The sequence below is a fragment of the Tachypleus tridentatus genome, chromosome 2 (genome assembly GCF_004210375.1).
Source record: "Tachypleus tridentatus isolate NWPU-2018 chromosome 2, ASM421037v1, whole genome shotgun sequence".
Taxonomy (NCBI): Eukaryota; Metazoa; Arthropoda; class Merostomata; order Xiphosura; family Limulidae; genus Tachypleus; species Tachypleus tridentatus.
This window is the reverse complement of record NC_134826.1, coordinates 33716799-33729239: the sequence shown is the minus strand read 5'-3', so window position 1 is coordinate 33729239 and position 12441 is coordinate 33716799.

Here is a 12441-nt window from a genome sequence, read left to right as displayed (position 1 = left end):
TACCTTGCGCATTAAACACTAAGATGAATATAACAAATAAGAACATGAACTGTAGAAGTCATCACTTGAAAGCTTGAAAAGTAAGCAACACTTCTTCCTTTTAACCATCAGTCGTTCAACTAGCTATGATAATCGGGTAGTAGTAATAAAATGTAATACATACATTCTGATGGACCTCGCAACCTGAAAGCTCAGAAGACAAGAAATACTACTTCCTTTCTATCATTTGTTACATGAACTAATGGTTGTCTTACCTTTCAAGATAAATCCCAACCGTACTGAATGAGTGACTAGCATTGTTCTTTCACCCACTGGTCAGAAATATTAGTCAATGATTTTCAAGTGATTCCTCAATGTTGTGTAGGCCCGGCATGGCCAGTTGGTTAAGGCACTCGACTCGTAATCCGAGACACGCGAGTTGGAATCTCCGTCAGACCAAACATGCTCGCCCTTTCAGCTGTGGGGCGTAAAAATGTGACGGTCAATCCCACTATTCATTGGTAAAAGAGTAGCCCAAGAGTTGGCAGTGGGTAGTAATGACTGGCTGCCTTTCCTCTAGAGTTACACTACTAAATTAGGGAGGGTTAGCGCAGATAGCCTTGATGTAGCTTTGCATGAAATTCAAACCAAACTTCACTGTTGTATAAGCCTCTCAAACTTTTTCATCTTTAATAAATGATGTAATGCATGAGCTGTTTGCGAGCATATTTTTGAAGAATTATTATTGTTATATTACATTATCAAACCTGATAAGTTTCGAATTCTTACTTTTCAGTTACTTTTATAACAATAATTAAAAAATATACGTAAGATACAAGGAATACGTTACTTCCCCGTGGCCTTTCGTTTTTGCTATCAGTTACTGATGAAATTTATACCAATGTTGCTAAGAGTCTAAGCCATTTGTATTTACTTAAATAATGAACTTAAGAACAGAGAATATTAATACACAAAAATAAAACAATTTTCGGTAAGTATCATAATTTTGCCGGCTTTCTAACTAGGACATAAGAGAGCAAAACTTTCCGGTGTTAACACTGTGAGAAAAGTTGTCAAATTGAAACAAAACCACAATGCACTGTACCGACAAGAGCGTAATATAATAAATCATTTGGTACACGTGTATTAACTCTATTGGTTATACATTATATCGGATAAAACGTCTGAGAGAGCTATTGGCTATTTACGAAAGAGAAGATATAACTGGTAGCTACAGCAAGTCGTTCTGATTTTCTAGTTTAAGACTATGTTAACAAGTGGGGTAGAAGGCAGTAAAAATTACACTTTGCTCTAGTAATAACTATATTATAATGAGTAATTTACAGTAAATTCCGTATTTCAGGAAGAAATTAGAATATGGAGACGATCTACTGAACAAATGTCATGATTCTCATGAAATTAAAACGTAAACCTTATATTTATATTTGGTTAATTAATTATCTATTGATGTTACATGCGTAATGTTGACACTAGTCTTCAACAGCAACCTAAACTAACAAAGAGAGGTTTATGCCAGACTCAACTCATGCTCGGTAAGGCTACAACGTGTTAACCGCTACAGAAACATCAATAACACATTCAGCAAGAAGACACAAACCAGATTTATAAGAAAACACAAACCGTTCCAAACAGAAATAGAACGACTTATCGACACAAATAAAATTGATCACCCTGTTTTATATCCACGAACAGCCTATCTTTATCCTCTTGGTTCCTTAGATCCATCGTTGACTTAACTAATGTGTTTTACCGTTGTGAATGTTTCTGTTTTTAAAAAAGCTTTACTAACCCAGATTTCTTTTTCAGCAACTTCCGGGCACGGTCAGGGTAGATAAATTCGGCACCCTGATTGTGAAAGCGGGTTTTCTCGGGGTACTCCTGTTTCCCCTCACAGCAAATTCTGAGGTTCTTGGATCTACAGATCCCTATCCTCTTGTGTTTTTTTTTTATATTTTAAGGGTCAATATTTAACCTCTCGCGGACCATCAACGGTCCTTTGCCATCTGACTGCAGCATAATCTTGTTGACTTTAAATCTTATTGGTATGGCCATAAATCACCAGCCCAGTTAAATTCAACTTCACGAGTAGGGCGAAGAGAAGGTCTCTTCTGAGCGCCCTCGATTGCTTTGAATCTCTCCTTGAGAAGTTAAGTGTTAAATCGGAATACCTGCCACGATTTTTATTTTTTATTTTTATCTATTGATGTCAGAGTTCTTCTTATATACAGATAATAAATTCGGATGATTAAATTTTAAAAGCCACTGTCTGAAAAATCGTAACGTGCACTTTAACCTACTCGTAGCAAGGGTTTAATTAATGGACTTTTATTAATAAAATAGTATGTTTATGCTATTTCTTCTAGCTGCCCCATATTCTTTACTTTTGACTGATTTATTTAATTTTTCATTTATTATCTCCAGTGCTATTTGCATTATCTGCAACATTTCTGCTTTACAATTTCCACTTAATTCATAATTAACTTTTCTTGGAGCTAATGCCTTCTGCATTGGCAACATAACGTCTTTACCATACAATAAGAATAGATGGATCTTTTGAGTAGATTAGTTTGCTGCACTTTTATGACTTAATAATAATAATAATGGCATTTGCTCATCTCGTGTTTTCTTATTATTTTGATAACACGTTTAACAAAGTACTGTTAATTTTTTTACTAATCTAGTAGCTTTTTTACACGAAATAATTCACATACCTCTTTTATCAATTTCCAAATGAATTTTATGACTCTGTTTGATAATGGAATTTGTGGTATTCCATATTTAAATGCAACTTGGTGTGCAAATGCGTTCAGGATAATTTCATTTTGATGCGATAAATATGTTATTTGCAGAAATTTAGTGAAGTAATCTGAAACGGGTAATATTTCTCTATTTTCTGAATATAATGTTGCTTATAGATCTAAAATATCTATAGCTATCACCTGAAATGGCATAATTCAAAGAGTGCATTTCTTAAATGATAACTTGTGCTATGTTTCTGATACTCAATATATAATTCACAAAAATTCTTAACATACTGATATTTGATCAAAATTAATAATTTTCTATTTATTCTTCTAAAAGTTTCTCCAAAAGCCAAATATACGGTGAATGAAGTATCATGGAAGATACTCAACTTCAGTTTTCATATTTTGTGCAACTCTTATCTGTAGTAAAGTTGATATAATTATTCTTATTTCCGTTTCTCTGCAAGTACATCTGAATCTAATACATGCTTGGTTTTTTCTCTTCATATTACTATATTCTTAATAATTTTTCTCATATTTTATTTTATTCAGTAATAACCTGGTCTAAATCCCAGACTGCTTGTTAGTCATCTTCACTGTCTTAATTTTGTTAAACTTCTTGCTTACATTATCCACCGAGTCTCTTATTCTAGTTCTACTGAATTCATTTGTATTAGAATATTTTCTACCTGACTTGTATATTTATTCAAAGTCATAATCTTGTAATGGTAATGACCAGAGATGGATAGGTACATCGGGCAAAATCCTTGTGGGTCGGTGAATCCTGGGCCAATGGAGTGATAATCTGGTTATACTGCCCCAGTACTATTGACTCCTTCTCTCTCTTCCCACATCCCTTCGATGTGAATTACTGTACATGGTGAAGGTTTTGTACTTTAAGTTTACCTCCTCTGGGATCTAAACATTCACCCGCGTGTTTGATTGATTGATTTAGTGTTTTATGGCACAAAGCAGCTAGGCTGTCTGAGCCAAACGTCCAGTAAAAAGGTAAAAATAAATTAAATGTAGTAAAATACATAAAAGGGAATGAAGGTAAAACAAAATATCATTTAAAAACAGAAAAAGTATAAAATCAATGTTGACACCTAGAGTACAATGTTAAGAGAGAAAGCAGAGTAAAAGAAGTTGTAAAGGACTTTCTGTAGCAGAATGGTAATGATCATAACCCGCCAGGAAGACTAACAGGTAAGTTCAAGAACCACCGTCAGTCACCTGAAGTTGGTCTTTCCAGTCCTGGTTCCGGGTTATGTGTTGGCCAGTACTAAACGGTAAAGTAATAAAAGTGTTAAATGACATGCAGAAAAAGTGTAAAACAACTCGCCAGGACGACTAACGGGTCGTTCAAACGGATAGTTCAAACAGCAGCGTTAGTCATCTGAAGTTGGCCTTTCCAGTCCTGGTGTCGAGTTATTTAATATTCTGGCCATTTTACAATGTCAAATTGAACTAGAGAGATTGAGACTGAAAAGGGAACCACAATTAAAGAGGTGTAATGAATAAATAACAAACATTTAAATGAGGTTAAAAGATTAATGGCCATTAAAAAACTAAAAACTTTATCAAGGTGGACAGTGTCACCATCACCAATAACACTGTCCAATGTCACAGACAAACCCTGGGACAGAACATGTTTAAAATAGTGTCGTCCTTGAGAGTCGTAACGATGGCAGAAAAGTAAAATGTGGCTTACAGTGATTTGAGTGTTACACAAACTACACACTGGTGCATCAGTTCCAGATAAAAGAAAACGATGAGTTAAAAAACTGTGACCAATGCGTAGTCTAGTAAGAACAACTTCCTCCTTCCGAACCTTACGTAAGCTAGACGGCCAAAGCTCAATATAGGGTTTTATTTGAAAAAGCTTGTTGTCACGTTCCTCACTCCAAGTGGACTGCCAGCTGGCACGGAGCCGAGCCTTAAATACAGGGCCATAGTCCATGCACGGAATAGGCACAGTGGTGATAGTGCCAGAGCAGATAGATTTAGCTGCCATATCTGCAAGCACATTCCCGCGAATACCAACATGACCTGGTATCCAGAAAAACTGGATATAAGTAGATGTTAATGAGAAATGGGCCAGTCGGTTTTGAATAGCAGCGAGAATAGGGTGTAAGCCAACGTGAAGTGATTACAAGGCCAGCAGAGAACTAAGGCAGTCAGTATAAATAGTGCAGTCGGAGTACTGCTCAGCTTCAATATGATCCAAGGCAAAAGATATGGCGTACAGTTCAGCAGTGAACACAGAAGCTGTAGAAGGAATTCTGCGTGCAATCACCGAATCGCAACAAACCATGGCAGAGCCCACAGAGTCACCTGATTTTGAACCATCCGTATAAATTGGAATAGAAAGGGTGCTCGAAAGATGTTCAGTAAATAAAAGACGGTACTTGCAATTGGGCGTATCTGCCTTTTTCAGATGATTTAAGGAAAAGTCACATTTGGGGGCTGTAATAAGCCATGGGGGATGGGCTGACCAGTGGATTCTGCAATGATTTCCAAGGACAGACCCAATTCATCCAATTGTGCCTGGATGCGAAGGCCAAAAGGAGCAATAGCAGATGTCTGTTTGGAAAAGGTAAGGCCCACTGAGGAAGGAAAACACATCCCCAAGTGGAATGCTTTGGTAAGGAGCGAAGTTTCAAAGAATACAGTAAAGACAGTTGCAAACGGCGAAGGTGCAGAGAAGGTTCGTGAGATTCCACATACGAGCTCTGAACTAGGGAGGTGCAGAAAGCCCCAGTACAGAGTCGAAGTCTTTGATGATGAATGAGGTCCAGCATCTTTAAGGCCGAGGGTCTGGCAGAGCCATAGACCATTGATCCATAGCCGAGTTTTGAACGAATAACAGCACGATATATCTTTAACATAGAACATCGATCTGCCCTCCATCTGGCAGTAGAGAGGACACGGATTTTGTTCAGCGCTCTTGTGCATTTGACCTGTAGCTGCTTTAAGTGTGGTATAAAGGTCAACTTACTGTCAAAGTTAAGCCCCAAGAACATGGTCTCAGGCACCACTGGAAGCGAAACTTCACCGATACGAAGTTCAGAATCAGGGTGGAGTCCCCGTTGGCGGCAAAAGTGCATGCAAACGGTTTTATAGAGAGAAAAATTAAAGCATTTCACCATAGTCCATTTCAGTAAACAACTGAGGGCAGTTTATAGTTGCCGCTCAACATATCTCATGTTCGATGACTGACACGAGATGTGAAAGTCGTTAACATAGAGCCCATTTGCAACTGTGAGAGGAAGTTGTTCAGTGATGGCATTTATCTTTATACTGAAAAGTGTGACACTCAAAACAAAGCCCTGAGGGACCCAAAATTCCTGTACAAAAGAATGGGAAAGTGTCGAACCCACACACGAACTTGGAATCTCCTGTTCATTAAAAATATTTTAATAAACATAGGTAAATGGCCACGTAACCCATATATATGAAGGTCTCGCAAAATGCCATACCTCCATGTTGTGTCATAAGCCTTCTCAATGTCAAAGACTATTGACACAAGATGATGGCATTTGAGAAAGGCTTCTCTGATTGATGTTTCAAGTCGAATCAGTTGGTCCATGGTGGACTGCTCTCATCGGAAAACACACTGGGTGGACGGGAGGAGGTTGTTTGATTCGAGGAACCAAACAAGATGAGCATTAACCATCCTCTAGCTCGTCAAAGCTATTGGATGGTAGTTTGAAGGAATCTTGAGATCCTTCCCAGGCTTAGAGAAAGGTAAAACAATAGCCTGGCGCCAGACATCAGGAAAAACATTCTCGTGCCAGATCCGGTTAAAAACAACCAGAGGAATAGCAAGAGAAGCAGGAGATAGATGGCGTAGCATTTCATAGTGTACATCATCTGGTCCAACAGATGTTCTGCCAGAGCGATGAAGGGCCATTTTCAGTTCCATCAGTGAAAGGAACAATTATAGTAAAAAAGACAGTCAGTTCGAAAGGAAAGAGGTGAATACTCTGCCCGAGTCTTGATGGCCAAGAAGGTGGAGGAAGAAACAGAAGTGCTAGATACCTGGCAAAAGCTTTCACCTAGAGTATCGGCAATGCTCTGGACATCAGCTTCTTCTTAACCATCAGAGAGCAAGATGGAGAGGGGGACAGAATTATAGTGCCTACTGATCTTTCGAATCCTGTCCCATATGACCTTGGAACTGGTGGTAGAAGATATGCTAGTTGTGAATTTAATCCAAGATTCCTTCTGGCTTTGACGTCTTACCCACCTAGCATGTGGGCACAGGCCCGTTGGAAAACGATGCGGTTCGAAAGTATGGGATATCTACGGAAAGTATCCCAGGCCCATTTTTTAGCCTTCCGTGCCACGGACGAGGATATCGTAAAAAATGTGTCAAGGTTTTCGGAATACACTGAACAGCTGCTTGTATAATACAGTGAGTTACCACTGCCACACAGTCGTCTATTGATGACTGATTCACGATCAAGTTCTGCGAGTGCAGTGAAAGTGGACCAGTCTACCTGGTCCAGCTTCCACCGGGAAACGCGGGTAGGGTGGCATCGACCACGGCCAGTCTCTCTCAAAAGTACAGGAAAATGATCACTGCCTAGTGGATTATTGTCAACCCTCAATGAAAAATGGGAAAATAATGAAGGGGAGCAAACCGAGAGATCAATAGCGGTAAAAAACGGACGAGGTGCGTGAAAATAAGTGGAAGAACCAGTATTGAAAAGAAAAGATTGTGATCAGAGAGCATACGCTCTACAGAGCGACCCCTTCTATCAATAACAGCACTTCCCCAGAGGGGATGATGTCTATTAAAGTCCCCAGGATTAGAAATGGAGATGGCAACTGTTCAACAGCATCAAGGTCTGATTGATCATATGTCTCTCCAGGGGACAGATAGAGAGAACAAACAATGATGGTATGACCCAAGGAAACACGAATGGCTACAGCCTCCAAGGATGTGGTGAGTGACAAAGACAGGATGGGCTCATGCTGATCAATCAATAGTGCCACCCCTCCATGTACTCGTCTATCACACAGCCTGTCATTTCTGTACAGAGAAAACTGCCGAATGGTGACTGTATCAGCAGGTTTTAGAAATGTTTTTTGTAAGGAAAGACATACAGGATGGTAGGAAGCAATCAGTGTTTTGATATCTTCCAGAACGTAAATCTCGACAGTTCCATTGTATCAAGGTGGCCATTTTTAATGACGGGTAGGCGAAGTGGCTGAAGAACCCTTCTGTTTACGACCATGTCTTTTTTCCTTACTGTCCTTATTCGAAGGAGGTCTATCGACCTCCATGGATCCTGCCCTTGGTCGATTGGGCTGGTTTCTGTTGTTGGAAGGGGATTCCAGTGACTGAGGACCCAAACGAATGATTGTTTTGTATCGTGGGGTTGGAGAAAAGGATGTATCAGAAGAAATGCCTGTATGTGAAACCGAAGGATGTGGATCTTGAGATTTCTTGGACTGTATAAGAGGAACAGAAATGAGTGTAGAAGTCGATTCATCAACATTTTTTAACCATGGAGGTCAAAATGCTTTTCATTTGTTTTGAAAACGATTCTCTTGGAGGTACAGAAAGATCTGTCTGCACTTTCACTGTAGTTGTGGAACGAATTGCAGCAGCATATGTCCGAGATTGAGTGGCAGACAGCAATTTCCGAACCTCAGTATAACTAATGTTATGGGTCATTTTCAAACGCTGCACCTCTTTTTCCTCCAACCATTTTGGGCAAGAAGGAAAGTAGGAAGGGTGAGAACCATTGCAGTTGACACAATGTGAAGGGGTGAAGAGGATCCTGGTGGTTGAGGGGTCCAACTCCAACACACCACTTTAGCCTTGAATTCTTGTAGATGGTTGGTCTTGTAGATGGAGTGGCTCCCCTTGGGTCAATCGGCTGATCCACTTGGGCTAGAGTCAACCAAGTACCAGTGTTAGAAGTTCTCAACGGGTGTTGTGGACATTGTGTCTGATGCTGGTGTTTGGGTATAGTGCTCACGAATCTCTGGCGTTACTGCAATGTTCTTGCATAACATTGAAGTGCGTCCCCTCGTAGGTCCCCATGGTGAGTGGGGTCAATGGGTACCGAAATTTTCCTTTTTTCCTATGGATCCTCCAACAAAAATTTAAATAAAATAGTGAAAAAACAGTCAATAGGTAAACGACCACGTCTTGAAGACTCTGAGCAGCAATCTTCAACATATGTAACACCTGTACCCCATTTTCTTATATTACATTCTCTTTCAGAAAAACCTTTAGGGCAAATGTCCCCCTTTTTTATTCAGAATGGACAAGAGGGACTTGCTGGCTCTCCAAAGTCAGAAAAGAAGCTTCGATCTGGAGACATATTGGTTTTAACATCCACATCCCAACACAGTGAACTCCTCTTCAATTTAAAGGCAATTGGGGATGTACCTATTCAGATTACCCCTCATGCTGCCTTGAATTCATCACGAGGAGTTATTGTTGAGAGGGACTTGAAGAACGTCCCCGAGTCAGAGATTCTCGCTGGTCTCTCCACTCAAGGAGTTTCTGCAATGAGGCACATCTCCACTCGCAAAGATGGAGTTACACTGCCAACAAAAATCCTTGTTTTGGCATTTACATCAACATGTGCACCTGCCACCATCAAGGCAGATTATCTAAATTGCAGAGAACAGCTGTACATTCCAAACCCTCTCCGATGTTTCCAGTGTCAGAGGTTTGGCCACTCAAAGACGTCATGTGCTTGTTGTGATGGCAGAAACCACGATGCCTATGAGTGTCACAAAACCCACATTATGTCAACTGCAATGGTTACCACCCTTCCTACTTTCCTTCTTGCCCTAAATGATTGGAGGAAAAAGAGGTGCAGCGTTTGAAAACGACCCATAACATTAATTATACTGAGGCTCGGAAATTGCTGTTAATTTGGGCTAGGGTCAACTGAGTGCCATCATAGGACGTTCTCAACGGGTGTAGTGTACATTATATCTGATACTAGTTTTCGGGTATAGTACTTACGAAACCCTCCATGGTAGGTGGGATCATTGGGAACCGAAATATTCTTTTTTATTATGGATATTCCTCAAATAAAAATAAACAAGCATGACAACATAGAGAAAAATCGGACTACTGGCAAACAACCACGCATTGATGCCTCTGTATGGTCAAACTCACAACTTGAATCTGTCCCGCGATTTTTGATTATACATTCTTTAACTGAAAAACCTTTAGGGCAGATGTCTCCATTTTTTTATATAGGAAGGTTTGGAAGGGCTTACTGGCTCTCCTAAATCGGTAAAAAGGTTACGGTCTGGGGACATTTTAGTGGAAACATCTTCATCACAACATTACAAATTCCTCTTGAAATCAAAGGCCATTGGATATTTACCCATTGAAGTTACTCCTCATTCTACTTTGAATTCTTCCAGAGGAGTTATAGTTGAGAGGGATTTAAAGCCCATTCCAGTGTCAGAGATCCTCGCAGGTTTCACCAGCCAAGGTGTTACAGATGTGGGCCGAATTTTTACTCGTAAAGACGGGATTACGGAGCCGACAAATGTTCTAATATTAACATTTACAACATTACGTTTTCCCATCACAATTAAGGCAGGAAATCTGAATTGGAAGGTATGGTCTTGTATTCCTAACCCAGTTAGATGTTTTCATTGTCAACTATTTGTTCATTCAAAAACATTTTCCGAGGTTCCTTTACACGTGCCTGTTGTGCTGGTAAAAACCATGATGCTTTAGAATGCCAACTAGAGCTGCATTGTATTAACTGTAATGGTCCACATCCTTCCTATTTTACTTCTTGACCTAAATGGGTAGAAGAGAAAGAAGTACAACATCTAAAAAGAGTTCACAGTATTACTAACCCAGAGGCTCGGAATTACTATTCCCAATTCCATCTCAGACTTATGCTACTGTAATCTGTTCCACTACTACAGTAGGAGTCCAAACAGCCATATCTGTTCCTTCTACAGAATCCTTAACAGTTTATCTTAATCTAGTACCCTCCAAAATCAAGAAATTTAACAAATCAGTATCTACTACTATCTCTGTCCCTACATCTTCCAGTTATTGCCCAACTTCACCTTGTTCAAGCCCAGGTGTTTCTATGGGGTCTTCCTCTCTTGACACCCCAAAACTAAACAAACCATTCGTTCTCGCTCTCAATCACTGGATCGTATGCCTACAAACACCAACCTGCCGACCCGATTCAAAGCAGAATTAACAGAGGGTGAACGACCCACATTCAGTAAAGAAAAAAACGCGGTTGCAATCAGAAGGTCTTTGTGCCATATTCTTCTCCAAAATAAATAAAAATGGTTTCCAATAGAACTGTCAAGGTTTTCAATAAAATGTAAATGATATCAAGGATTTGATTGGTTTTTATCATCCCAAATGTCTTTCTTTACAGGAATCATTTTTAAAACCTACTAATACAGTCACTCTTCGACAATACTCCTTATACCGAAATGATAAGTCATGTGTAGAATAAGGACATGGAGGAGTAGCACTGCTGGCTGATCAGCATGTGCTCACCCAATCCTTGTCATTGAATACGCTCATGGAGGCTGTAGCCATCTGTATCTCCTTGGGTCATACCATCACTGTTTGCTCTCTGTACCTTACCCCTGAAAAAATTATAATCAATCAGACCTGGATGCCACCATTGTGCAACTGCCAAACCCTTTTTAATTTTGAGGGATCTGAACGGGCATAATCCCTATGGGGTGGTTCTAGTATTGATGTGAGGGGTTGTGCTATAGAGCATATGCTCTTGTATCACAACCTGTCTCTCTTCAATACTGGCTATTACACTTATTTTCATGCACCTAGTCAGTCATTTACTGCTATAGATCTTTCTATCTGCGCCCCTTCGCTTGTTCACTTGCTTTTCTTGGCAGATTAACATCAATCCACAGGGTAGTGATCATTTTCCTGTCATATTAAGAGAGATTGGCCGTGGTCAGTGCCACCTGACCCGTGTGCCTTGGAGGAAGTTGGACCAGGCCCACTGATCCTCTTTCACTTTCTCTCAAAATCTAATCCTGCCATCTTATGTAAATCATCGATAGATGATTGTGTAGCAGCAGTAACTAACTGTATTGTCCAAGTAGCTGCTCAGTGCATCCCAAAAACCTCGACATCTTTCCCACGTCATCCCCGCCCTTGGTGAAATTCTGCTTGTTCTATAACACGAAAAACTCAGAAACGCACTTGGGATAAATTTCATAGATATCCCATGCTTTCAAAATGCATTGCATTTCAGCAAGTCCGTGCACATGCTTAGCGAGTTAGACGTCAAAGTCAGAAAGAATCTTGGATTAGGCACACTTCCAGCATTTCTTTAACAACCAATTCAAAAGTCATATGGGACAAGATCCAGAAGGACGGTATACTTCTGCCCTCTCTATCTTAATATCTAATAGCCATTAGTTGCTGATGCTCAGAACATTTCCAACACTCTTGGTGAATGTTTCTCTCATGTATCTAGCTCTTCAATCTCATCCCCTTCCTTCTTAACTATTAAAACACGAGTTGAAAATCTGCCTCTTTCCTTTTCGACTGATCATCCCCATTTCAACAATCGCCCTCTTACACTAATGGAACTCAAACTTGTGATTCATCAGTCTGGCAAGACATCAGTTGGACCTAATGATATACATTATGAGATGCTTCACCACCTTTCTCTTGCCTTTCTTACTATTCTCT